General features: G+C 41.4%; 1 long non-coding RNA gene and 1 pseudogene across 1 annotated transcript in view; both read left to right on the top strand.

Moving 5' to 3' along the window:
* Positions 1–27285, top strand: part of LOC148093270 (uncharacterized) — a 112609-nt gene that overhangs the window by 35552 nt on the left and 49772 nt on the right. The window lies entirely within an intron of this gene.
* Positions 23997–24405, top strand: LOC107525582 (large ribosomal subunit protein eL27 pseudogene; annotated as a pseudogene).

Below are 27285 nucleotides of genomic sequence, written 5' to 3' on the forward strand. Positions count from 1 at the left end.
TTCTGAGGCTTATAGATTGGCTTTAATAAACCACCCATTCTTTTATTTGCAACCACTAAACAACCATATATACATATATATATGTATATATATATATATACGCACACACATATATATATATACACACACGTTTTATTTACTTAAATTACTGGTTTATTATAAAAGGATATTCGGGGACAGCCAGATGGAAGAGATGCACAAGGCTAGATATGTGGAAGGGCTCAGAGCTTCTGTTTCCTCTTAGGGAGCACCACTCTACCTGACTCTCCAAGCATTCACCAGCCAAGCAGCTCTCAGAACCTTGTCCTTTTGGGTTTTCTAAGGAGGCTTCATCACATAGGCATGATTGATTAAGTCATTGGCCATTGGTGATTGATTCAGCCACCAGCCCCAACGACTATATATTTTTAATAAATCCATAATAAATGAATAAAAAGAAAAATAGATTTCTAAGGCTCACAGATTGGTTTTAATAAAACACCCCTTCTTTTATTTTTCTCCAAAATCTCAGGCAATTTTTAAAACTGGGAAGTGCCAAAGAGAGAGAAAAGGCATCCATTTGGTAGAAGGAAAATGGTTCATACTTACTCTGTTCCTCCGAACACCTCTCATGGCTCGTATGCTACTGTTTGACCCCAAATCTGAGCAGAGAGGGACTTTGGTCCGGGAGTCTCTCATCTGCTATGTATGCTTAAGAAAGAGGAAGAGATCAGCTGGTTAATGACGACCTATCATTTGACTGGCATAGATAATGTGTTGCAGGGGGGGAAAAGGAATTTAAAAGAAGCAGTCCTTTCAAACTCCTTTCATACAAAATTGAATCAGTTCCTGGCTAGGAGTATCTTTAGGGAGAGAATCGGTCAACATGCTTAGCAAGGGCTTGTGTAAAATATGTAGTCATTTTTATAGAGCTCTTAACTAAGCCTTGGAAACTGGGAAGTCATTTAATATGCTCTCTGGGAGCGGGGATTCTGTGGTGCTAAGAGTAGGATATTACAGTTTCCTCAACAAAGAAAAATTATGCACATACACCTGTGAGGCAGAGTGGGAAACACTTACTGGGGTCATAAAACTGTACGTTACGGGCCAGTTGTTTACCTTAAGGTAACTGTCAGTTCTGATGCAACATCCTGGAGCCAATGTTCCTTTGTGGGTTGGAGCTATGACTCAGGATGCTCATTCCAGCTCCGATCTATAATTTAAACAACAGTTTCTTTTTGTCAGCAGCAAGCTCATGTGCTCATTGGGAACCCAAGGGACCTGTGGACTCACTTTTTCACAGAGTTCCAAAAACAAAGGGGTTTCAGGGACAGCCAATGTTTATAGAACCATTTGTATTTAACTTCAGATTAGTCCTACGTATTTTTAGTCATTGGGGAGAATTCTGCTGATAAGCTCCCAAATAGGCATAAACACACAATGAATATGTTCCTGGAGAAAAACAACAACACTTATAGTGAAACAAGATAGAGTGTGTATGGTGGAAGTTGGGGTAGGGTTGGAGCTTGAATCGTATTGTTAAACCCACTAAGGAAGCTTGCTGTATCTTTGTGGAGTAAATACACCAATGTTCATCTTTTGATGTATCGTCTATTAAGTCCTGGATATCACATATTGTCTCAGGCACATTTTTAGTGAGAGAAAAGCATATAATAGCTTCATATTTGTAAACAGGCTCTGGTAGCTTGAAAACATTTACTTTGAAATTCTTGAAACAGGCTCAGATTGGCTTCTAAGAGAGGCGCTGGAAGGGAGAAAAGGCAGGCATCAGTCTGTAGGTCTTGCTCTCAGTGGATTGTGCTGGGGCTCTGGAGAAACTTTGAGAAGGCAGACAGGGTGGCCTCCGTGAAGTGACTCTTCTGAACCAGTCATTTACTCATTAGAATCATGGGATGATGCCAAAATAACAACCATAGAGGCATTCTCCCTACCTGAGTCCATCCTGGATTCACACTGGGGATTGTGCCCTGGATGCTGGCTCCATAGACATGTGTTGTTGCCAGGCTCACTCCTATTGAGGCTAGAATATCTCCTGAATTAATTGTATCTCTGACACACCCCAGGACACTTCCAGAATGGAACCAATTCTGAAAAGCAGTCACTCAGGACCAGTCTTGCTTGGTTGTGAACCTGTATCAGGTGCAAGACTTGAGCAGCTGCTGGAAATTCTAGCAGCTCAACCAGTCTGCCCCTCCCGGCCTCCAGAGCCACCTGTCTGGGTCGAGAGAAGGGCATGCGGCCAGCCTGAGTCAGATTTGACTTGTGAGAGAAAGCAGTCGCCCTTCCCAGAGTCTCTCTTGCCTTCCTCGAAGGGGTCCAGCCGGCTTGATGTGCACCTTCTTGTTGGCCAGAAGCTCCATCACAACTCTTTCTTCCCTAGACTATGAGGTCTTGGTACGAAGGAGCTATGCTTCATGCTTCTCCTGTAGGCCAGGCTGTCTACTAGGTAAGCAATAAAGCATCCTTGGTAAGAAAAAGGCCCTGGAACCAAATTGCCTTGGTTGAACTGTGTACCTTTGCATAAGTTGCTTAATTTCTCTGTGCCTTAGTTTCCTCATCAATGAAATGGGGCCAATAATAGTATCAAATGGGTTAATATATGTAAAGTGCTTAGAACAGTGATAACTGCTGAATAAATGTTAGCTATTATTTTGAGTCAGACACTGGACATTTAGGTCTTCCCTTTATGTCTAGTGTATGGACATCTAGCATATAATATGCATGGGTTCTCTGCTTTATTCTAGAAATAATTTAAGATGGCATTTATGTCATGGCTTAAAGGATGCATTTTCACAAGGCACCTGTCATCATCTAAAGCTGGGGGACAGATCAACCCAATGTACCGATATCACTTGGCCCAAGCCAGCCCATCCTTTAGTTCTCCTGAAGTTTAAGTGTCTAGAAGGCAGTGCCTGGGAAGCTGAACACTCTTATGCAGTGGCGTTACTGAGGGTTTTCATATTACTCAGTTATAGGTAGAATTACCCTCTGGCTCAGGTCACTCAGAGAAATTCCACAGCATAGAAACATAAAACCTTATTTCTTTTCCAAGGATGGAGGTCTTCTTAAAAAAATCTACTTGTTCAGTATTTTTGTTCTTTTTCAATAAAATGCTCTTAGCTGGTTTGGGTAATTCATTTTGTTGAAAATGAAGGCTATTTATTTTGCCCCTAAATGGCCCCTTTCTTCTAAGGAGCTCAAAGGGTTTGAGAAGATGATCTCATGCCAGGGGAGGTAGCACCCTTAACTGGATTGTGTCAGAGGTAGGGCAAGACAACAGGACAACTGCCCTCAACTTAGGAAGGAGAACCAGCATTAGCAATAGGGCTAATTTGATTTTTAAATTTGTATGGATGAGTTAACCAATCTCGATATCTTATTATATGGGTCTGACCCTATGTTAAAAGCTGTGAGTGATTAACCATGTCCTCAAGGTACATTAATTTAGCATAAATGTTCTCTTTTAAAGTAATCTTTAAGTGAACAGTGAGAGCCCTGTAATTTGTGCTGTCAGTGTCCCTTTGCAAATTTCTGCATGAGTGCCAAGGTTGACGTAGAGAGGTGAGAGACCTTCAGTCAAAATATTGAGCACAAGCAAATGCGTTATCATATTTGGAATGTAGCTGGCATGGGCTTGAGCTATCAAATGTCTGAGTTCTCTGGTCCAAATAGTTGGGGTGGGATGGCTTTGATTCTAAAGGCTCGCTTGCTGATTTTAATTAGGTAGAAACACAATTTAAGATGAATTGTTCACTGCTTGTTGACCAAGGAAGATGGCCTGAAGCTCCACTCAGTCCCCAAGAATTTCTCAAGTGCTCTTTGCTGGCTGTGAAAACAGTCTTTCACATCCAGGAAAAACATGGAGGACTTATTTAGGGAGAGCTATGCCTAGAAACTGTCAACTTTAGATCACTATAAACTGTATAGATATGAAAACAAATGGTCTTAATATAATTATATGTGTTTTCTCTTTGGTATGTGCACATATAGATCTGTGTGTAATCAGGGGACCTCCACCCCCAAACCAGCCCTTCGTTAGACTGTCATGAAGGATAAAGCCTGAAAGGGGAGAGGAGGAGGCAGGGAGAGGAGGGCAGAAAAGGTGTGTGTGCTCATGAACAGCAAGTTGAAATGCTACCTCTTGGCTATTCCTTCTCACTTCTTCCCTGGGGCCCACAACTTTTCCACGAGCATGGGTATTTCTAGTTCCCCCAACACCTTATGATCCCAGAGTGAAAAAAGGGGCAAGTGACAGTAAGTGAATTAAAGCTCTGCTGGTGGCTGTCCTGGTGTCCCACCTGGAATCTAGCAAAATTCAAGGAGGAATATCTGATGGGGGAGCCCAGAGGAGAGAAGGAAAGGTGAAGCAAGAGGGGTAGTGGACGTTTGTCCACACATTCATCCATTCATTTAGTTCAAGGTCTGTATCAGGCACTGCTGGGCTTTGGCAACCCAAAATCAATTCACTTACCTATACATTCATTTTATTCAGCAAATATTTTCTATGATATTGTGGTTTATAAGAAGGAATGTATTTTTGATCTTTGTCTACTGTTTCTGGCACAGAGCTCCTAAAACTATTGGGATTTCCTAAGTGATGAGAGCCATAAAGGTGTTCTTTGCTATTCTAATGAGTGACTTTTGGAAAGCCCTTAAGTATGCCACGCCTACCTCCTGGGAGGGGAGAGGGAAGTTGAATCAATTAATCGCCAGTGGCCAGTGATTTAATGAATCATGCCTATATAATGAAACCTTCATAAAAACCCAAAAGAGGACAGGGTTCTGAGAGCTTCTAGGATGGCGAACACGTGGAGATGTGGGGAGAGTGCCACACTCTTCCATATAGCTGTTCTTGAGTTATATTCTTTTATAATAAACCAGTAATCTAGTAAGTAAATGTTTTTCTGAGTCATGTGAACTGCTCCAGCAAATTAATCAAACCCAAGGAGGAGGGAGTCATCAGAATCACTTGGACTTGTGATTTATATCTGAAGTTGGGGGGGGGCACTCTTGTGGGTTTTAGCCCTTAACCTGTGGGATCTGATTAGATAGTTTCAGAATTGAGTTGAGTTGTAAGATACCCAGCTGGTGTACAGGAATTGCTTGGTGGTGTGGGGTAAAAAGAAATCCACATTGTAATTGTAATTAGAACCCATATCTGTTCAATAACCAGTATAGATCATTGAACTCTTTTAGGAATTGAGGTTCAGCCATGAGTAAGACAGGAGGCACTGCTCTCATGGAGCTTGCCTAGTGGAGCCTAGGCTGGGGGCCAGACAAGCAAACAGGCAATTCTGACACACAGGAAAAGCACCTACCCAGCTTTGAGGGTTAAGGAAAGCTTTCAGGATGTAACTAAAGTAAAATCTGATGGATGATAAGGTCATCCAAGTGAAATCATCTTCCAACTAGATCTTCAAAATTGATCAGTAGACCCTAATGTATTTCTTTTTGAGCTTTGTATATCACTTATTTTTTCCTAGTATAGAGCATTTGGGGACTATGTAGACCAAGGTAATGTAATTTTCTTTCCATTCCTTTGCAATTTGATAATAATATTGTCATGTTCTTTTTAAAAAGAAAATATCTAATATATAGTTTTGAGTACACAAAACACAGTTTATTCTTGTATTTTATTTATTAATTATTGTATTATTTTCCATACAAACAACTGTAAACCTACTTTTGCCCCACCCTATATATGCAAATGTAGGACATCATTTCTTTTTTTTAATTGGGGAAGAATTTTGAAAGCAATGAACTAGAGAATGTAGAGAAGTTTCCTTCCACTTTATGAATTATGATAATTATTCTTAAAAATTGCACCCTAGAACCAGATGTTTTGGGGAGGTAGGGACAGAAGAACATTGGGCACCACAGGTAGGAGTAAAGATTGGCAGAGTCCTTCTAGAAGGCAACCTGGCAGCACTCAGTTAAAGGATGGCATTCGACTCCTGAGTATGTGTCCCAAATAAATTCTCATGTGTCCATAAAGAGACATGTACAAGGATGTTTATTGCAATGTTATTTGTTGTTGGAGTTAGGTGGAGGCAGTCACCAACAGGGAGATAGGTGGTGGATGTACATCATGAAGTGCTTTGCAGCTGCTGGAAGAAAGAGGTGAGATATTAAACATGAGAGGCTGAGTGAGAATTTATAAGGAACATTGTGAGATCTATAACATTATACCATTCACATAAATTAAAAGACATGTATCGAGACACACCTTATGAATTTTATAAACACAAACAAGAGGGTTTATATTAAACATTAGAATGGTTTCCTCATGTGGATAGGGGAAAAAGAGAAAGGAATGGGAGAAATGGGATAACTAACTAGCTAACTAACTAACCAACCAATCAACCCACTGGCCTTCCTTGAACCAGTGTAGATAATGTGCCATGAACTAAGGAATGTGATTAACTCATCTTTCTGGGTCTTCTAGAAAAGGAAGAAGGAAAGAAAAGGAAGGAAAGAAGGTAGAGTGAGGCAGGGTGGGGTAGGAGGGTGGAAAGGAAGGAAGAGGTGCAAGACCATTCTATAGCCTCCCTCCCCTTCCTTGTCCTAGGATGGAGGCTCCCTCTTCATTCTAACCCAGGCACGGAGCAGGGCAGGAGAGGGCAGCCAAAACTCACCAACCGCTGCTGAGAGGCTAAGATTCACAAGACAGAGCAGGAAGCTTGGGATTTAGGAACCACCTGACCATTAGTAGGGGTGGCTGATCACAAGTCTCTGGGTCCTAGTACTGTCCAAGCATTAGCTCAGCAGAGCCAGGCCACCCCAACCACTAAGGAGTCTCTCTAAGCAACTTGAGGGGCACCTCTGTGAGGGACGAGGGTCTTTCAAGCCAAGTGTCACATGGAATTTACCCTCGGCCATGAGAGGGATGGAATGGACAACTCCATACAGAGCAGCATCTATCTCATCAGGATAAGCCCTATTTGAGGTCATACTACTTGACATTTTTACGGGAAATCATAGAATCACTAATGCTAGAAGGGTTCTTAGTGGTCACTTCTGATATTTTCCAGCTTAGGATCAAGTAGACTCAAAATCCCCAACTTCTAGTGCCCCTCTAGCACTTCCTAGATCTGAAATCCAAACATTCTTACTATGAAAGTCAGTATTGGGGGTGGGGTGGGGGCTGAGATGCCAATCTGAAGAGAAGGATCAATAGGAAAATGTCTATGCTTCCAAGATTCTGTTTTGAGATAATTATTTTTATCATGTAAAAAAGGTCAGAGACTAAAAATACTTGACATATCAGCCCATTCAATCTTAAGTTGACTATTTTTCAAGGTTTTCCATACCACACCAAGAATGAATTAAATTTCCATCCTGAAAAACACCTGACAGAAGAAATTCGTACCTTACATATTGTATAATGAGAAAGAACACAAGTATGGCATTTGTTCTTGAGAAATATTGCTTGAGATCTTTGAATTCAAACATCTGTTGCCAGCTCATTTGCATAATTGGGGAAGCTATTTCCTACCTTTGCCCTTTGTCCCACATAGCTTTCTGCTCTTTCTCTTCCATACAAGTGCAATAGTTAGCTTCTAAAATAGTTAATAAAATACATTCTATCCTACCTGTTTTACTTTCCTATTTATGGACTCATTTCTTCCTCTCATAGTAAGCTCAGTAAAACATTTGTTTTTAATAAGAAAAATAGTTGTTTAAGAAAGATTTTTTTTTTTTTGCCCAAACTTGCAAGTTCATTTGGCATTTGCTTCTAATAGTGTCCATTTATTTATTATTGTCCCAGATTAACAGCCTTTTAATTAGCAGTTATTAATATAAAATGCAACATTTATCCTCTCATCAAAAAAAAAAAAAGAGAGAGAAAGAAAAACTCCTATATTTTATTTGTATTTCTTGGCCCTCTGCCATTTGGTAGCTAAGCAAAAAATAAATGTATATGTTATGGTAAACACCCATTTGTTACATTACATTCTGGAGTGTACCATCTGTATTTGTCTGTGTACTCAAGAAAATTATATAATGTTCACCTGGGTAGCAATTTGTGTTCTGGCAAATCTTTATTTGCTCTCAGGGGAACCTATTTAATATAATTACATTTAATTGATATTTGTGGTGGTGGATTAAGGAAAAAGGAACCGTCATTTAATATGCTTCAGGATTTTATGGGTCTTGTATTTCTTGGCTTGGTTTTCAAAAATACATGTAACCACATTTTTTAAAGCTAGGTACTTAGATAAATTCAGTCGTCTATTAAAATAGTGCACCAAAGGGGTAGAGTTTAAAACTATCTAACGACCTTCTGCTAAAACAATGAAGAAAGAATTAAATCTTTCTTCTCCCAAATATTCTCTTTTATAATTATGTTGTCTAAAGGTTTAAATGATTAAAAATAGGTTGCCTATGACTTAACTGATCCTTTGGCTCACATCCAACCCCATAGAATAAGAATGGCTAGCTGCTGGAAGAGTTAGCACACTGACTTTTTCTGCCTTCCTCGAATTCTCAGTTGTGAATTTGGTTTTCTTCTTATGTCAAATGCAATAGAGCTTTCCTTTCTTTATTGCCTGTCACTGTGCAGCAGTTGATTTATTTATCTGATGGCTCTAGGCAACAGTAGGAGTAGCTATATATGTCAAACCTTGCAAACAATAACTCATGTTTTTATTACTGTTTTGTTCATACATTTATTTGTTGATTTTTAACTCCTTTTAAATATAAGCACTCCTAGTGAGCAACACAGCCACCAGTTAAACAATTTACTTATTTATAAAAATGTAATTGAGACCAGTTAATGTTGACATATGATAGCTGTCACAGACTTGAAGTTGACATACTCAGAGCCGAAGACAGCAGTGGAAAGATTAGCATATCTATGTCTGAGCATATTAATTTTACTTGTAATGGGAAAACTAATGATTAAATAAGGCTCCATGAGACACAGTGTTTTTTTCTGACTTTCAAGGGAAAAAATGTGATATATAAAAGACAAGGTCACATATAGATGACAAGCTTCTAAGGAAAGGAAGAATACTTCACGTAGAGTGAGCAAGTAATTTCCCTAGACCTGTTTTTCCATAAGGACACCGACTCATTACCAGGCCCATTTTCCCCAAAGAAACATCCAATTAATCTCTCTTTTTGTTTCTCCCTCTGTACCCACAAAAATGCATAAGTGAGTGGGTCCCATCTAATATCTCAAAGGCAATGATGGAAATCCATTCGTCATTCTGGTCTTAATATACTATTTGGGAATCCATTCATCATTCTGGCCCTAAAATACTATTTGCCAAAAAGTGAATGGAAAAAGAGTTCATAAGCTGAGTACTCCTAACCCAGGTGGCTGGGAGATACCATGGGCCTCCTGAGTATGGAAAGAGGGTGCTGTGAGCAGGGGGAGGTGGGTGTCTCACTCTTGGCACTTTCGAACTTCTGGTTCCATCTTTGTAGAAGGAGGGGATGGACAGAAGATCCCCAAAAGCTCTTCCAGCTCTAAGTTTCCTTGGAATCTTATTTGTCACCTCTTTAGTTGTCATGTACGCAGATCCCCAGTTCTAAAGTAGTTTCTATATACTGTATTAACTAATAATTATCCCATTTCCAAGGGAAAGCTTCTAGAACAGTTCGTCATTAGTTCTTGTTCTCAAGGGACAGCCGAAACTTCCCAAGATGAGGTCCATAAAGTGTGCATATTATTAAGTATTAAATTATCCAACCTTTCCCCACCACCCACTACCTATTTTCCCAGGTGAAGAAATTGAGGCCCAGAGAGGTCAAGCGACCTGCTCAAAGTCTTACAGTATCAGGAACTAGACCCACTACCCCAGGCAAGAGGCTTTCTGCCAACCAGCTGCACTGTAATAACTCAGTTACTCAACATTGGACACTTTCATTGGCAAACAAGTAATCCTAAAAGCAGAATAATAAATTGACTCCTGACATTGTTTTTGAGTTGTTGGATGTTTCGAGCTCTTTTGAGCATTTTTGTGGGTTGAAAGAGGGAGCAAGGAGGGAGAGGAGACAGAGACACACAGACAAAGAGATTTATTCCCATGGAGAATACTGTGCTTCTTTGGGTGGAAAGAACCCCATCTTTAGGACAAGGGAATATATTTCCTGCTGCCCACCCCTCTCTTTTCCAGGGCTGGTCCCTTCTCTAAGAAATCAAGGACTATGAGGTGAGGGTGATGCCAAACGCTTACTTAAAATTCCCAGGCGGGATGACTTGTTCCCACAACTTTAGTGTGAGGTGGGTTTCAGTATAAAATTCCTGGGCTGCCATGTCATTTGCATTAAACCATCAGCTTGTTGGCTTGAGATGACAGCGCATGACACATCCAAATAATTCTTCTGTCAAGTCTATTCAGAGAAAGAGCAGGATCGACATACAGGAAAGTGAGTCTGAGGGAGATGGAGCTCTTTCTGACAGACAGAATAGAACATTTTCTCCCTGTTTTTAATTTAAGGTTCTGAATCTGTGGCTCTTCACTCTGGAAACTGACATGTTTCCAGGCCTGAAATAATCCTGTTTACCTTAAAGAAGGGTGTGAGGTGAGGGTGACAAAGGTGTACTCAATCAGAAGTCTCAAAAGGGCTCATAGGCAAGAGAGAAAAATCACCTGAATTTGACAAAAGGCAATTTTGGATGAAGGCCATCCTTTCTCTGATCTGACCCTGGATTAGCTTCTGTTCTCCTCACCTCAACTAACCTGCCCTGGGAGTTGGACTCACCTGACTATAAGTGTTAAAAGGGGACAGATAGAGCTAGAAACAATGCTGGAATAATTTGAGGATCGCTGAAACATCTTTCTCTAGTTGAGAAAATTGGACAGAGCCTGACAGTCCACCCACCAAAAATGGGAATCACTATATTATGCTGATCAGGGAGAATTTTTGTTTGGCTGAATGTATTTAGGCAGAAAATGTGCCATTTGGGGTCTCTCTTCTGCCCTCTATGGGTCATGGGATCCTAGAGTAGTTACATGTTCTCTTCTGAGCTTCAGGTTCCTCATCTGAAAATTGAGGATCAAAAACATACTGCCTCACAGATTTGCTGTGAAAATGGTAATTATTTAATGGGTGTTTCCCTGTGGCAGGCACTGAGCTAAGCAGCACTCAATCCTCAAAATAGCCTCAGGAGGCAGGTATTAACATTATATCATAGATGTGTAAACTGAGGCTGAGGAGTTGCCAAGTTCACCTGCCTATGAAGTGACAGATTAGGATCTGAACCCAAGTTCATCGGATGCCATGACTGATGCTCTTACCACTATTATCTTTGTAAAAAAGTCCTTTGTAAGATGGCTGCCATTTTACAACAGTTAGTGATTCTTCTAAAGAAATCACTTTAAGGTCACCTTGTAGGGTAACTTCAGTTACTCACTGTCCTCAGGCTACAAACACCATTTATTTGGCAACTAGCAATTTTTGATAATAATGGCTATTATATGTGGTGCTGTGCTGGGCCCAGTTCTAAGCACTTGAGATGTTTTGACTCATTTAATCTCCACAACAACTTTATGAAGTAGATGCTATTATTATACCCATTTCACAGATGTGGAAACTAAGATACTGAGATCTTTAGTAACTTGCCCAAAGTCCTAGTAAGTAGAAGAGCTGGGATTTAAACTTTGGTTTTGCAGAACCAAAGTGTATGACGTCTCCTCATGTGAATTATGGGTCTAAACATTGGCTGAGTGAGTCCATAAAATGACTTCTTCTTACCTGTCTGGGGAACCAGAGTGATTGCTGATGCTGCAGGGTTGACAAGTGGGAGCTCTTGTCAGGAACATACAGCCACAGACACTATTGTTTTCCCTCCAGCAGCCTCCTGGGTGTTCCTCAACCCTTATTAAACCGAGGATCCTTACAGAAAACCCAAGTCACTGTTTGCCCCAGGCAGCCCCAACTGTTAACCCTCCTAACTGTTCAGGATGCCATTTCCAGCCTAGTTCTTGCCTTTATTGCTAGAGAATTGGGAATATGAGGGAAAAGACAGAAGGGAGTCTGTGAGGAGTAAACCCAGCACATATGACCAATGGCTGGTCTCTACCACGCAGTTTTCTAGGGAATCCCTGCTCTGATCTTCATAATGTCCTTGCAATTTTCCTGTGACATACAAGGTAGGGATCTCCACTCTAGAAGCCTGGAAAACAATTAAAATTGCATTGTTAAAATCAGTGTTCTTAATTATAAACAAGAGAATGTTAAGCTATCTTACGCCAAAAAATGAATTTATTGGAGGGCTATTGGGTAGTTCACAGAATGGTAGAAATCCAGAGAAATGGACTCAGAAATGGCAGTGGAAGCAAGAGGGGTGCGCAGAGAAACGGCCTGATCAGGCGCCGCAGCCACGGATGGTGAACCCCCCCCCCCCGCACGGGTTGGCCCTGCTCCACCAGAGTTCCGCCGTTGCCCTTGTGTTTTGTGTCACTTGCTTCCAGTTCAAAGCCGCAGCCTGCAATAACCAACCGGCCCGTTTTCAGACCCCATGTCTGCGTGGTAGCTGCCAGAGGTCGGGAAGAGCACTCGGCGGTTACTGATTTGGAGGCTGGGCAGTCAAAGGGTGAGGACCGCCCGCCACAGCTGCTGATCTATTCGCCAGGAACCTCACTGCTCACATTTAATCCCGAGCAAGCCTGCAAGGTGGGAATCCCCATGTGATAACTGTGGGCGCTGGAATTAGAGAGGGTGAGTAACTTAACCCATTTCACATGATTCCTAATGTCAGCATCACCTTTAGCAAGTCTCGTCTCAACTTGGGAAGCAGTGGCTTAGGCAGGAGGAGCGGTGCTTTTATGGACAGATTGTCTGGATGCGATATCACCTCTTCCCTTGGTGGAACTGAGAAGCTAAGTGACCCCTATAAAGTGCTCCAGCATCTTTGACATTCTGGCAGGAGCAGGGCCTGAGGTGTCTGAAGGGGAAGGCAGTTAAAATGAAGTGTAGTCTATAAAATGCACCATTTATTTCTATATATTCATTTGCATCTGGTACGCACAGAGCTGTTAAATATATTCCCAAAGAACAGAAACATTATCCATTTCCATAATTTTTGAATTATAGAAATATTTAGTAAAACTGAAAATACAGCACGCTTTTATAGGCCGTTATAGTGATTGAAAGGCCCTGACAACTCCTCATTGTTCACAGTCATGGGAAACATATGTGCAGATCTTAAGGGAGCGAAGATGTGAGAACGTCATGGGGACCAGAGGGAGATGCTTTCTGTGAGATTTCAGAAGGCTCTGAGGCCAAGAGAGAACCATAGAGGCAGAGTGGGAAGACTTTCTGCTTAAGCCGAATCACCACCAGGCCCCAGGGTGGGGTAAGCGACACTGGTGGTGCTTCCTAGGTCGCCAGAGTCCCCCTGATGTCGTCTTCGATGGGCTAGCAGACGTCTTCCCGGGACAGGACGGGAGTGGGGAGGTTTCCAGGATTCACGTTTCAGGAATGTGTCTATTTTTTCAGCAAGCTTTCTGTACTGTGTCACATTTGTGAAAAGAAACACGTTTTCCTCATTTGTTTTCTTTGTAAAAAGAAAGGCAAAAAGAGAAAGAGACCACATGGTAGAGTCAGAAGCCAGAAGACATGTTTGAGAACTGGGCCCACAAGTGACTAGCTGTGTTGATCTTGGGCACATGGTACTTAATGCTTCTGAGTCTCAGGTCCCTGCCTACCTCACAGGACTAAGTTAGAGAAATTTAAAAATGCCACATGTAATTTAAAGCAATGCAGTAGTCCCCCATTACTTGAGGGGAATAGATTCTAAGACGCTAGTGGATGCCTGAAACGTGGATAGTACTGAACCCTGTGTTTACTACGTCTTTCCTACACATACTCCTCTTTTCACTTACAGGAAGCTCTTTATGGCTTCTCCTTGGCATATCTGAATTGCCAGCATCACTACTCTTGTGCTTTGGGGCCATTATTAAGTAAACTGAGGGTGACCTGAACACAAACACTGCAATATTGCAAGAGTCAATCTGATAACCTAGGCAGTTACTAAGTGACAAAGGGCGGGGAGCGTCTGCAGCAGCCTGGAGACACTGGATAAAGGGATGATTCACATCTCGGGCAGGATGGAGCCGGATAGTGAGAGATTTCATCATGCTAATCAGAACTGCACGCAATACGAATCGTTTATTTCTGGAATTTTCCATTTAATATTTTCTGACCACGGTTAGCTAAAACCACAGAAAGTGAAGCTTCAGATAAAGAGAAACTACTGTATTCAATTGTGAGGTGTCATTCATAAATAGAAATGTGTCCCATCTCAACTTGGGTATAATTTGGAACTCAGTTTCTTTCTTTTTTTTAATTTATCTTTATTGTTGAAAGTATTATAGATGTCCCCTTTTTTTCTGGAACTCAGTTTCTTTAAAAATTCAAGTTGAGAACTCAATAAATACACACAGAACACACAATAGATCAATGTGTTGATCCAGAAACCTCAAAATGGTAGGAAAATATGGGCATTTCTAGTAAAAATAATGTAATGGACATGCATCTAATTTTACCCCCCCAACCCCGAATAAAATAACAGTAAAAAGATTTATTAAAAACATAAACACTCAAAGAAGGGAGGAATGGAGAGGAGACACAGCAATAAAACTTAGGAAGCTGGAAAGCAATTGAATGAGTGGAAAAGAATTTAAAGAAAAGTGAATGATAATAGATAACAGGGCTAAAAGGGAATCCACAAAACTCTGCTGCAGAGACCTCCAGAGCCTTAGGAGTTGACAGCACCTGGAACCCCTGGAAGTCTATTTAAAGCACAGTTGACCCTAAAGTCCCTTCTCCCACTACACTCAGCCTGGGGATTGCCTTTCCCTTACCCAAACCAGAGACTGGAGGCCCCTGGGGAGAGAGAATGGAAGGTGTCTGGCACAACTGAGGACTAAGCCAGTGTATGTGTTCTGGATGGTGAGGGCCCAGTCTTCTTCCTCCAATGGGCTCCCAGAACTCACTGGGCGGCCAATGTTGGCCACTCTGCAACAGTTTGGAAAAGTGTTTTAGTGGATTCTAACCAGCCCAAGATGTAAAACTTAAAAATACTGACTTGGGAGGTTCTATAATAAATGACCCAACCAGATTCATTTAACCAACATTTATTGAAGGCCTATTATGTGCCAAACACTTTTCTAAGTCCAAAAGATACAGCAGAAAAAAAGAAAGAAAGAAATCCTTGCCCTCATGGAGCCTACATTTGAGAGGAGTGAAAGAAACAATTAAAAAAGTAAATGAGAAAAATGTATATTGTATGTTAGATGGTTATAGTTACCATGGAGAAAAATAAATTATGGAAAGGGACGGCATGTGTCTGGAGATGAGTGAGGAAGTTGAACCTATAAATAAGGTGTTCAGAGAGGGCTGGTTCAGAAGGGGATCTTTAAGGGAAGACCTGGGTGAGCTGAAGGAGTGGCCTGGAAACTCACTAGGGGAAGGGCTGCCTGGCAGAGGAACAGCCACAATGACAGCTCTGGTGTCTGTCAGAAGAAGAGTGAGTTCTAGGTCAAGGAAGTCAAGATGAGGTCAAGTGATTAAGGGTGTTTGGCAGACTGAATAATGGCTCCCAAACATGTTCACATCCTAATCCCTAGAAACTGTATGTCACCTTACACAGCAAAAGGGACTTTGCAGGTGTGATTCAACTAAGGACCTTGAGATGGGGAGATCACCTGTATTACCCAATGTAGTCACAAGGGTTTTCTTAAGTGACAGAAGGAGCCAGGAGAGCCAGTGTCAGAGAAGGAGATGTGGACACAGAAACCCAGATGTCAAAAGGCATGATTTCAGGAAGGGTTCAAGAGCCAAGGAATGCAGGCAGCTTCCAGAAACTGGGGAAGGCAAGGAACTAGATTCTCCCTTGGAGCCCCCAGGAGGAATGCAGCCCTGCCGACACCTTGATTTTATGAATTCTGGCCTCCAGAACTGTAAAACAATAAAAGTGTGTTGTTTTAAGCCACTAAGTTTGTGGTAATTTGTTACAGAAGCCATAGGAAGTTAGTAGAGGAGGAGAGGGAGCAGACCCAGCATAGTCTTCTATTTCATAAAGCAAGAACTTTGCAAAAAAGTTGGCCTTATTTTTAAAGCAAGTAGAAAGAAAAAAAAGCCCATCATCAAACATTTCTGAAGTGTTATTTATTGCCTTGAATATAACTTAAAATATTATTTACCATAAAGCCATTTAAAGCTCTTAAGTAATGCTATATTTTTATTTTAATGCCTAAGAATCTGCTCTCCCCATGAGCGTTAGCCAGATATGACTGGTTAATTTAAATATGTATTAGTCTGGATTTATCATTCCGATGTTTTCCCTTCTGCACCCATTTCTGGGAACTGACCAGGATGCTATGTGCCTCTGCTCTGAATGATCTCTATAGTACTGAGAAGAGCTCACTAAAGCCCAGGGCTGTAGACACCCACTAAAGAGGTAACACCTGGGGTCGGGGTAGGGGAAGCTCCAAAGGCTTCTGGGAATGCCAGCAGAGGCAGAAGATTCTGCAGACTGAGCTGAGAGAGAGCTATGGGTCTTCTCCTTAAAAGTACTCCAGGAACAAGCAAGACCTTTGAGGACAGTGATTTATAAGAAATAAAAGATCAGTGTGTCTTTCCTTTTACAACTGCTTTATAAGATATACAAGAAACAAATAAACAGCGTTTGTATTTTTGGCCCCTTGATAGAGATGAAATGAGATTGTCTCTGACTTGATAAGAGATGGAGGCCAGTGGCTGACCTGGAGGTGGGGAGAGGAACGTCTTCCTAGGGCCTGGGAAGAAGATGGCATGGAGCACAGTGCCTGTGGGCAGTGCTTCGGAGCCATAGGGTACCAATAGAGATGGACACTAAATGCCTTTAGAGGATAATGAGGGTCTTTGGGGACCCTCCTTGGTCCATGGAGCAGACTTGGGGAGGAACATCTCAGAAGTTGCCTGGGGCAGTTTGCCAGACGGACAAGGGGACTAGCCCTCACCAGCTGCCTCCTGGAGAGATGGCAATGGGTTAAGGTCCATGCTTCTTGCTCCCATTCCAGGTTCCACATAAGCCCCTGGAAATTCCATAACCATTCTAGGGAGGCAAGTTTTAGCACCTGTTACAACCTTGTCTCTTTCAGTAGATGCCACATGGAGCTAACTTTACTTCCATGCACTTGTTACATATGGTTTAACGAGAGCAACGATGGGATGCTTAGTCCCACCCCTGGCTTGGCCATCAACTAGCTGGGTGACATTAGTTAGGTCCTTTACCTCACAATAAAGAGACTAAGACATAAGCTCTTATAACTGAAAACTCTTGAGTTGAGTATAAGACTTCTGTTGTATTCCATCTCGCCTAACCAACCCCAACCTAAAGCAAAACCAAGTCAAACCATGAAATAGCCCCCAAAACTAAAAAGAGGTAAGATACAATATTTTTAAAACTGTATCATCTGAGAGGTGCCATAAACTATAGGAGGTGAAAAAATCATAGGATAGTTTAGAAAAAATGAGGACCTATCAAATAAAGTCACAAAGTCTCATAAAATACAGTGAATTTTACTACTCTCAATGCTCCATATGTATATAAAATGGCTGTGAAGATGGGGCAACTATTTTATAGGACCCTCCTTGGGCCCTGGCTGGAGTGGCTCAGTTGGTTGGAGCATTGGTCAGGCCATATACCTAGGTAGTAGGTTCTACCCCCAGTCAGGGCACATGCAGGAGGCAACTGATTGATGTTTCTCACATCTCTTTCTCTCTCTCTCTCTCTCTCTCTCCCCCTCTCCCTTCCTCTCTCTAAAATCAATTTTAAAAAACAGAAAATATGTCCTCAGTTGAGGATTGAAAAAACAAAGGACCCTCCCTGGAGTGGGGTATGGAAAAAAATCTTTCAAGTGGCAAAATCCAAATTTCATAACTTGGGAAAACAATTGGCTTTCAATGGAAAATGTGATCCTTTTTGTAGAACCTCTGCTTTTGGCTTCTAGAATTACAGCATGTCAGATCTGTCAGTCATTGCTCCAAACTGCCTGGAGACAGTGGTTTCACACAGCCTGGTGCTGTGGGTGTTAGCAAACCTGTGGTGTTCCAGTGTTGCTGCCAATAGATTTGAAGGTTGTAATAAGAGATCCCGAAATCTAGAGCTGTGTGTGTATGATGGGAGCACAGTGAAGAAATATGCCTTTGGATTTGTTTTCGCCAACCGTTAATGCTGAAACCTTTATGTGATGGGATCTGAACTGCTCTTTCCTAAGCTGGTTCCTTTAAAGCTCTAACAGGGAATTAGGCAAGGCCACCATCACTTGAACCACCACGGGCTGACGTCTGCCTGGTGTTGCAGGGGACTATCTGGTCCCGTTCCTCTGGAGCCTGCTCTGCACTCCCTTTCTAGTCTCATTGCCCACGGGTGGCTGCTTCCTGGCCATTCCTGCAGGAGCTCCAGGACCAGCAGCTGCTCGGTGCCATGTCCCAGGCAGGTTTTTACCATATCCGGGGAAAATCTTGCTAGAACTCAAGACTTTTCCATTTCAGTGATGCTTCTTGTTAGTGTGCTACTTTTTTGGTTCTGGATGTTGAGAAGCTGGGACAAGGTACAAATGAGAAAAGCCTCGGAAGAGGGCATTTGCTTAGTTGTGGAGAAGCTCCTTCTCCGTGGCTACTCACACAGACAGGAGTCCGAGCCCAGTCTCTGCTTGCATCGTAGACTCTTTGATTGCTCTAACCATATTTTACCTGTTCATTTATTTATGCTATTTATTTATTTATTTAACCAAGAAACCCAGTAATCAAGACAAATACTTTAGTACAATATTTTAAAAAATAAAAATGAATGCCAACAATTCATAATAAACAAAATATCAGAATTTTAAGTTAAGTTGGGATCAGTATAACTGCCTGTTCACCCTCCCGCCTCAGGCTTCAGTGTGGCCTGCATAGCAGTGTTTCTAATCTACCTGTGTGGTGTTTTCTTGTATCACTTCTGACACCAAGTGTGCGGTGTTTTTTTCTCCAAAACCAAATACTTGTCGTTTTTTTATACCAGTTCTCTAATTCTCTAATCCGACTATGTGTCCAACAATTGAATTCAATTTAGACACTAAACTGCTGGAGTTAGTGCAGATCCCACAGGTTAAGGGCTCAGGCCTATAAGACTGCCCCCACTTAAGGCACTAGCTGTAAATGGGTGCCAAGTTACCCCCACTTCTGCCTGCTGACTACCATTTCGAGGGTTCCCACAACTCCCTCCTCATGTTCCATAATTCATGAGAAGGACTCACGGAACTCAGGAGAACGCTTTCGTCATGATTGCTGATTTATCATAAAAGATACAGGTGAAGGCCTGGGGTGGGGTGGGGGCTGGGTGGAGGGGTGGAGGGGGGACAAGGGGGAGAAATGGGGGACATCTATAATACTGTCAACAAAAAAACACAGAACTCAGGAACAGCTAAATGGGAGAGATGAATAGGAAGGTAAGGGGGAGGTGGCATGGAAAACTTCCATGCCCTCTCAGGACACTCCAGCTTCTAGACGTGTTCATCAACCTGGAAGCTCCTCAAAACCTGTCATTTAGGACTTTCTATGGAGGTATCATTTCATAGGCATGATTGATTAAACCATCAGCCAATGGCTAAAGTTCCCACCCTCTAGTCACATGGTTGGTTCCTCTCATGACTAGGTCCCACCCCAAAACTATTTAAGGGCCCCTCCAGGAGTCACCTTATTAGGATAAACTCAGGTATGGTTGAACAGGGCTCCTTATGACTAACAAATGATGCTCTTGTCACTCAGGAAATTCCAAGGGTTTTAGGAGTTTTTTGCCAGGAATCAGAGACAAAGACCAATATGCTATCTTTATTTAAAATTTTTATTTTGGACATTTCTAGTAATTTTTATTTTCAAAAATATTCCATTAAAATATTTATTTTGACTACTGAGCTTTTTCACACCCCCTTAAATTTGGTAAGTGCCTCATCACCTCACCTTCATCCTGGCCCTGTTTCTCAGCCTCATATCTTTGGGACCCTTCAGTCTCAAGACAAAAGTAGTGATGACAAGGCCCTTAATATAAGCTGTACACTATGTATGTCAGCTAACTTAGTGAGCATATTATAAAGAGATTAGTTAACTATACCTGTACATATGCAAATCAGTGGAATCTATGAGCAGGACAAACTTCTCACTGTTGGGTCCACAAAAAGAAAGGGAGAGGGCTGTGGCCTTCCTAGTGACAGATCGGGGTACTGACACTTATGGTCAAACTGCCACCTCATTTATAGTCAGGGGCTGGAGAGATCTGGGTTATCCGGCTACTCTACAAAGTGGGTTCCTGCCTCAATTCAACTCAGAGACTTTGGATGAAATTGTCTCTCTGGGTCTCAATTTCCCTTCAAATAAAATTAGATAACTTGGGGTTAGCAGTTCTAGTTTTTTTTTTAAGCTCTAAATATTTATAACTTGATTTTGTTTTTCCCAAAGAAGATAGATTTATGCTATAGTTCTCTAAAAATTAGCTTTTAAAATACACATCTTTATTATAAATGATGGCAAATTTAGAAAATCAGAGAAATACAAAGTAGAAAATAAAAATCGCTTATTATTCTATTTGCCAGAGAAACTGCTGTTGATATTCTGACATATCTAGTTCAGACACACACACACACACACAAATTAAATATACACTGATTTTGGAAACCTTTTTGAATTTGGGGTAGAGGTGGTGGCTAGAAAGATGGTAGTAAAGGAAATCTTCATTCTCTCAGGACAAGTTCTGCGTTAAAGTTTAATCTTCATAGCATTTTTATCTCCATTTTACATATGAGAAAACTTTGATTTGGGAAGGTTGAGTGACTTTTCCCTAGGTCACATTACCTAATAAACTAATAACCCAGGCAGGGGAAGAGCTTGGGCCCATTTGCAGGAAAAGCCTAGATTATCTCCAGGTCTATTTCCATCACTCTTAATGCAAAAATGAATATGGAAATAAAAGACTTACTCTGTGAATGGGTAAATACAGTTTTACTAAAATTAAATATAGTAAATACAGTGCTACTCTGAGAATTGAAATTCATATCAAGTGTATAAGACATTCAAAAAAGTTTTGTTTTTCTCCTCTATTTCTAGAGAATGTCTTTTCCTGGGCAGATTAAATTCAGGTTTTGGCCAAAATGGCTTCGTGGAATTTTTTTCCAAGTAGAAGGAAGGCAATTTTTTATTGAATTTGGAAAGCACATGCCTAACATCAATACTGATGGCAGAGATTAAGCAAAGCTTTCTTTTCTGCTTTAAAGCTGTAATTCAAAATGTGTTGCTGAAACTAGAGTCCAAATTAGTACCTTGGTAAAGTGTCTAGTGTTTAGGTGCTGTGCTGGCTCTTAAGTTAGGTAGTTGATCTCACCACTGCTTTAAAAATGTATTAACTATGGAAAGAGGGGGGACGTGCAGGAATTAACTATTAGCTGGCAATGAACTGCAATAGGCTTGAATGCTTGGGCTAACTCCGTCACTTAAAGAGAACCTAGATTTAGGAAAGGACAACATTCCACGGGCCGAACTGAATCTTTGAGCCTACCATGGGTATTTCATAGGAAGTTCTTACCGTTCCCCAACATTTCAAAGACAGAAAGCTATGTAGTGACCGTGAGAAGCACAGGGTAGGATCCAGTGCTGACTTTTGGCCCTTGCTATGTGGGGCTCCGAATTAGCCTCTTCCTTCCTCCACCTTCTCAATGCTCACCCTCACTGGCATGTTTTGAAAAGATAATATCTGCTCATAGACCAAGAACACTGCCTGAAAATCTCCAGTATTGTGTTCTTCATGCCCTCCTTCCCCGATCACTGGGACAAGGCAACCCATGTGGGCAACTTGGAAGAAGTGGTGCCTTTCTCTCATCCCCCTTTCAGAGTCTGTGATTAAATGGCAACTATTCCACAGACGGGAGAGTGAGCCTGGTTATAACTTAATCTATTTAACTGTAAATAATCTTGCCCACGTCCCAATTTCTTCATCTGCAAATTGGAACTAATATTTATGTTGTAGCTCAAAGGGGTTTAGTCAGGCCTAATGAGATCAGTTGTGTAGTGGGTTTGGCACTTGTTGGATGGAAGGCATTATATAAATATGCCGTCATTTTCATTAGGATTATTTTCATCATAATTTTATGCTAAACACAGCTGTGGCAACATATGTTTTAAAGATTTAAATAAACATTCTTAAATTTGTGAAACCTGATTCACTTTTGCCCAATTGGGCTAAATTTGCCATCATTTTGAAAATTCTGAAGGCAAGGCCTTCAATTCACAAAGCCTTTCCCTGTGGCGAGGGGCTGACACACTGACAAGCATGATTTTCTTTTGTAAGCTGTTTAGAAATGCAGCAAAATTGCCCAGTGTGATAGCCTGGCAATTTGGAGGTGGGGTTCCCTCATAGGAACCATGTGAGGGGAGAGTCACACACAACAGTAAAACTTGAGGCCATCTCAAAAACCACCTACTACCAGCACAAAAGCTTGATTTCTGGAAAAGCAGAACAAATGTAAGAGGCTAACGTATGTTTTTAACATGGGGTCAAACCATGACCATGTCTTTAGTAGTTCAAAATATTGCTGTGGGCCACATATACCTTGGGCTATATTAATAACTGTTTGCTGCACCTTCCCCTGGGATTAAGTGTGTGGTGACTCAGCTGCACAGTTTAAATGACCCAAAACATTGGCTCTATTGTGTCCTTGGTGTGTGACATGGAACTACCCTTAAGTAGGGTTATACCAGCAAAAAGCATTCAAATCTTCTTTGGCCCTTTCCCCAAAGTCTGATTGTCTTCAAGGGCTTTGAGTGGCAGGACCATAATTCCCAAGTTCCTTTTGCTGTGATACAGAGAAATAACCAGATAAATTGATAAAATATGAAGATTGCATATTTTGGCTTTTTCCAATGTGCCCACAGCTGACTAAACTCAGTTTTGAGGCAAATTAATCAGATTCACAACCCTGCTGTTGACTCCTTATTTATCTTGATACACACTTATTCTCTTTCTCAATAGATTATATGAACCAGCAATTGCCTGCCTTGGTTTTGGAACATTCCAAGCTATCTCCAGTTATCTCACAGTTATACATTTTAGAAATATTTTTATTTGACTTATTAAAAGAATAAATGCATGCCTCAGAGTGTTTTGAGGAAGGAGGGTTTTTCAAGCAAAGTGTTGATGTGGTTTGGGAGAATCTGGTATAATTCAATGATGGTAGGTAGTGATGACCAGGTTTAGAGCATTATGTTAGTTGAAGCTTCAGGCGATGCTCTGGGAAAATGGATAGTCTGAAAAAGTGTTCTTAGGAAGGTGAGGGTGAAACATTTTTTCCATGAGACCAAAGAAAGGAGATGTTTTGCTTTTGTCCATGATTCTAATGCTGTTTTTTAAGCCAAAGAATCTCAAACCTTATAAAAGCATTTCCTCAGGAATGAACTTACTTTTAAGCAGACTTTTTAAAGCATATCTCACACACACACACACACACACACACACACACACACATACACAGTCTCATGATGCTATGGGTTGAAGGTGCAGCCAGGATTTTCCAACTTATGGAATTTGCTAGATGAATGTGTTGGTGGTGGTTCCTAGGACTGCAACTTCTAAACCAGTTCCTGAGAGTAGCAGGAAATCAGTGCTCAGCAAGAAGACACCAGCTGTGCGGTCCTCACAGAGGTGCTCTCTGCACCCTCCCTTTGCTCCCCGCCCAAGAAGAAACACTGGAGGCAAGAATATAAGTGATATCCCCAGGGATTCCAAGATATATCTGGGCAAGCTCTTTGGGGAGAGATGTGAGCTAGATACTACAGTTGCCCAGGAAGTAGAGGAATGGAGAGCCACTGTAATTCTAGCCTTTGTGTGCTGTGAACCCATTAAGATGAATCATGCCACTCCTAAAGATATCCACATCTAATCCCTGGAACCTGAGAATATGTTACATTAAGTGATAAAAGGGGAGGTTCTTTCCTTTCTGCTCTAGGCCTGAGTGGCTGCCTTTGAAATGGGCAGGTTTATGAAACCCGGGAAGGTGGTGCTGGCCCTGGCCGGATGCTGCTCCGGACGCAAAGTGGTCATCGGGAAGAACATTAACGATGGCACGTCAGACTGCCCTCCAGCCATGCTCTAGTGGCTGTAATTGACCGCTATCCCTCAAAGTGACAGCTGCCACGGGCAAGAAGAAAATTGACAAGAGGCCAAAGATCAAGTCTTTTGTGAAAATTTATAACTACAATCACCTCATGCCCACAAGGTATTCTGTGGCTATCCCCTTGAACAAAACTGTTGTCACCAAGGACGTCTTCAGAGACCCTGCTCTGAAATGCAAAGCCCTATGGGAGGCCAAGGTCAAGTTAGAAGAGAGATACAAGACTGGCAAGAACAAATGGTTCTTCCAGAAGCTGCGGTTTTAGACCTTTTTTGTTTCAGTCATTAAAAATACAAAATAAATAAATAAATAAATAAATAAGTAAATAAATAAATAAATAAAAATAAATTTTAAAAATTATAAAAGGGACCTTGCAGATGTGATTAAGTTAAGGATCTTGAGTTGAGGAAATTATTCTGAATTATCTGGGGGGTTTCTATGTAGTCTTAGAGTTCCTAATAAGAGGGAGTCAGGAGAGTCTGAGAAAGAATAGAAGGCAATGTGATGATGGAAGCAGAAAAAGGGATTAGAAGATGCTGTGCGGAAGGACTTGAAGATAAATGCTGAGGCAGGAACCAAGGAATGCAGACAGCCTCTAGAAGCTAGAAGAGGCAAGGAAATAGTCTCCCTTGAACTTTCAAGAGGAAGGCAGCTCTATGGCCCGTTAGAGATTTCTGACTTCCAGCATAAGAGAATAAAATTGTGTTGTTTAAAGTCCCTAAGTTTGTGGTAATTTCTTACTGCACTAATAAGAAACTACGTTGGATGAGGTCCCCAAAACCACCCTTAAGACTTGATTATTCACTAGAGGGACTCATAAGACTAAGGAAAGCTATTATACTCGTGGCTATGGTTAAGTACAACAAAAGAATACAGTTTAAAATCAGCAAAAGGGAAAGGCACATGGGACATTTACCATAAATCACATTTATTAGCCTAAACTATTTGACCAAACAGGTAGAGCACGGCCCAAGTCCTCAGGCATACAAATACATTCTTATTGGAGAGACTATGCCAAGGGTTCGGAGGTTATCTCCCGAGAGTTGGCCAAAGGCTAGTCCTGAAGACAGGTCTTTCTTGGGAGTGTGCAGGGTTTGAGCAATACAGGCCTGCCTAGTTAACCCTTTCCCACGCAGAAAATAATACAGGTACTTAGGTTGGTGAGGCCTGGGTACATCCAGGTTATAATTCTGGGTTAACTGAGCACATTTATACTAAGCATTTACTAGTTCAAAAAACTATGTGAATTGTTATGATTCATCGATGAATTAGAACCTATTAGAAAGCTCACTGTATAGGAGGGAAGCTTACTGATAAAGGTACCACACAAGATTTAAGAGATGATGGTCAGGATGTAAGAAGACTTCAACAAAGAGAAAAATTAGACCTGCATCAGGAAGGGTTTGCGGGGAATGGAAACGTAATTATGACTCTCCTTTATGGACTCTTAGAGCTGAAAATGACTTCAAGAAATAACATTGGCTATTTCTTATCTGAGCCTGATAAGTCAATTAGCATCCCTTTCTTAATAAATACAGAAATATTTTAAGGCAGTAATCAGACCTCCTCTTAATGGTCTCTTTTCAAGGCCATGGAACCTTCACAAAGGTTTAGTCATTTGGGGGAATCTTTATTAAGTTTTCTGCAGCTACTACACATTCTCTGTGCCTCATTTCAAACTGAATGAGCCTCTTTAATTAGGGCCCATGTAATGCACCATTCTGGGAATAAATTTATTTTTCTATTATTTCAGGAAAACTTCATTCAGAAACTGGGGTCCTGGCAACACAAACAAAGCCCCAGCTAATACCAACAAAATGAGGAAGGAATTTAGCTGGGAAAACCAATCAACCAATAAATCAACCAACCAACCAACCAACAAACAAAAAAAGGAGACTTATAACCTGCATTAAAAGCTATAAAATATCATCCTCTACAAGTGATTTTTGGTTAACTCGAACCAACCTGAGGGAAATGTCTCTCTCTGGGTATTCTTAATATGCCAAGTGGGACATCAACTAACACTCATTGAGTGTTTTTATGTACTAAACACATGTTTTGAAAGATTAGCTCATTCAAACCTCATAACTACCCTAAGAAGTTGATTCTGCAATTATCATCCCCATTTTACATATGGGAAAACTGAAGCACAGAAAGGTGAAATCACTTGCCCAAGGTCACACAAGCGGGAAGTAGAAGGACTCCGAGAAGCAAGAGGAGACACGAGAAAAGAAAGCAGAGTAAGAGAAAGGGCAGAAAGCCAAAAGGTCTGAAACCATGGATTGGAAGTGATGGTGACAAAAAAGTCTGGAGTTCATTCACAAAGTAGCCTTTTGAAGGAACAAGAGACCAAATATTCATGGATGTGTAGGGGGTGGCAAGTGGGAGAAACCTGTGTCTTAAGAACCAAGTCCATAGGCATTCTTAACCAAAGGTGCCCCTGAGAGGGCAGCTCTCCAAGGAGGTGTTTGCCATGCACAAGTGTGTGAGAGAAGATCAGTAAGTGAGCCAACGGCCAGTTCTCCACACACAGGGCTACAGCTGCACCTGGGCTCTGGGCTGCCACATACCGACTCTGTGCTCTTAGGCATGCTTGATGTCTTGTAGATCTTCTGTTTGACATCTGCTGAAATGTGCATGGTAATACAGACATGCTTCATTTTATTGCACTTCACAGGTGTTGGCGTTTTTTACGAACTGAAGGCAAGACCCTCCACCAGCAGAAAGATTACGACCTGCTTTCTTGCAATACTCGCTTTATTATGGTGGTCTGGAACCGAGCCCACCCTATCTCTGAGGTATGCCTGCAATGCTTACCTCACAGGGTCTTGAAGAAGACACTGTGCTCAGAAACACTTTTCAACTATAAACTGTAATTATTATCATTATGATGATGATTCCAGATCACCCATTCAGAGAGACAAATCAAATGAGCAAGGAATTGGGAATTAGGAGACTCTGTCTCTGCCATTAAATACCTAGAATCCTTGGGTGGCTCCTTTAACCTCAGGCTTCAGCGTCCTACTCTGAAAAATCAGGGAATGGTTTTAGATCGCTGGTTCTCAGCTGAAATATTTGACACCTTGGTGTGGGCTGATCTAAGAAGCGATAGAATCATAGTTAGCTGGCTGAAAGTTGTGCAATA

The sequence above is a fragment of the Miniopterus natalensis genome, chromosome 4 (genome assembly GCF_054644295.1).
Source record: "Miniopterus natalensis isolate mMinNat1 chromosome 4, mMinNat1.hap1, whole genome shotgun sequence".
NCBI lineage: Eukaryota > Metazoa > Chordata > Mammalia > Chiroptera > Miniopteridae > Miniopterus > Miniopterus natalensis.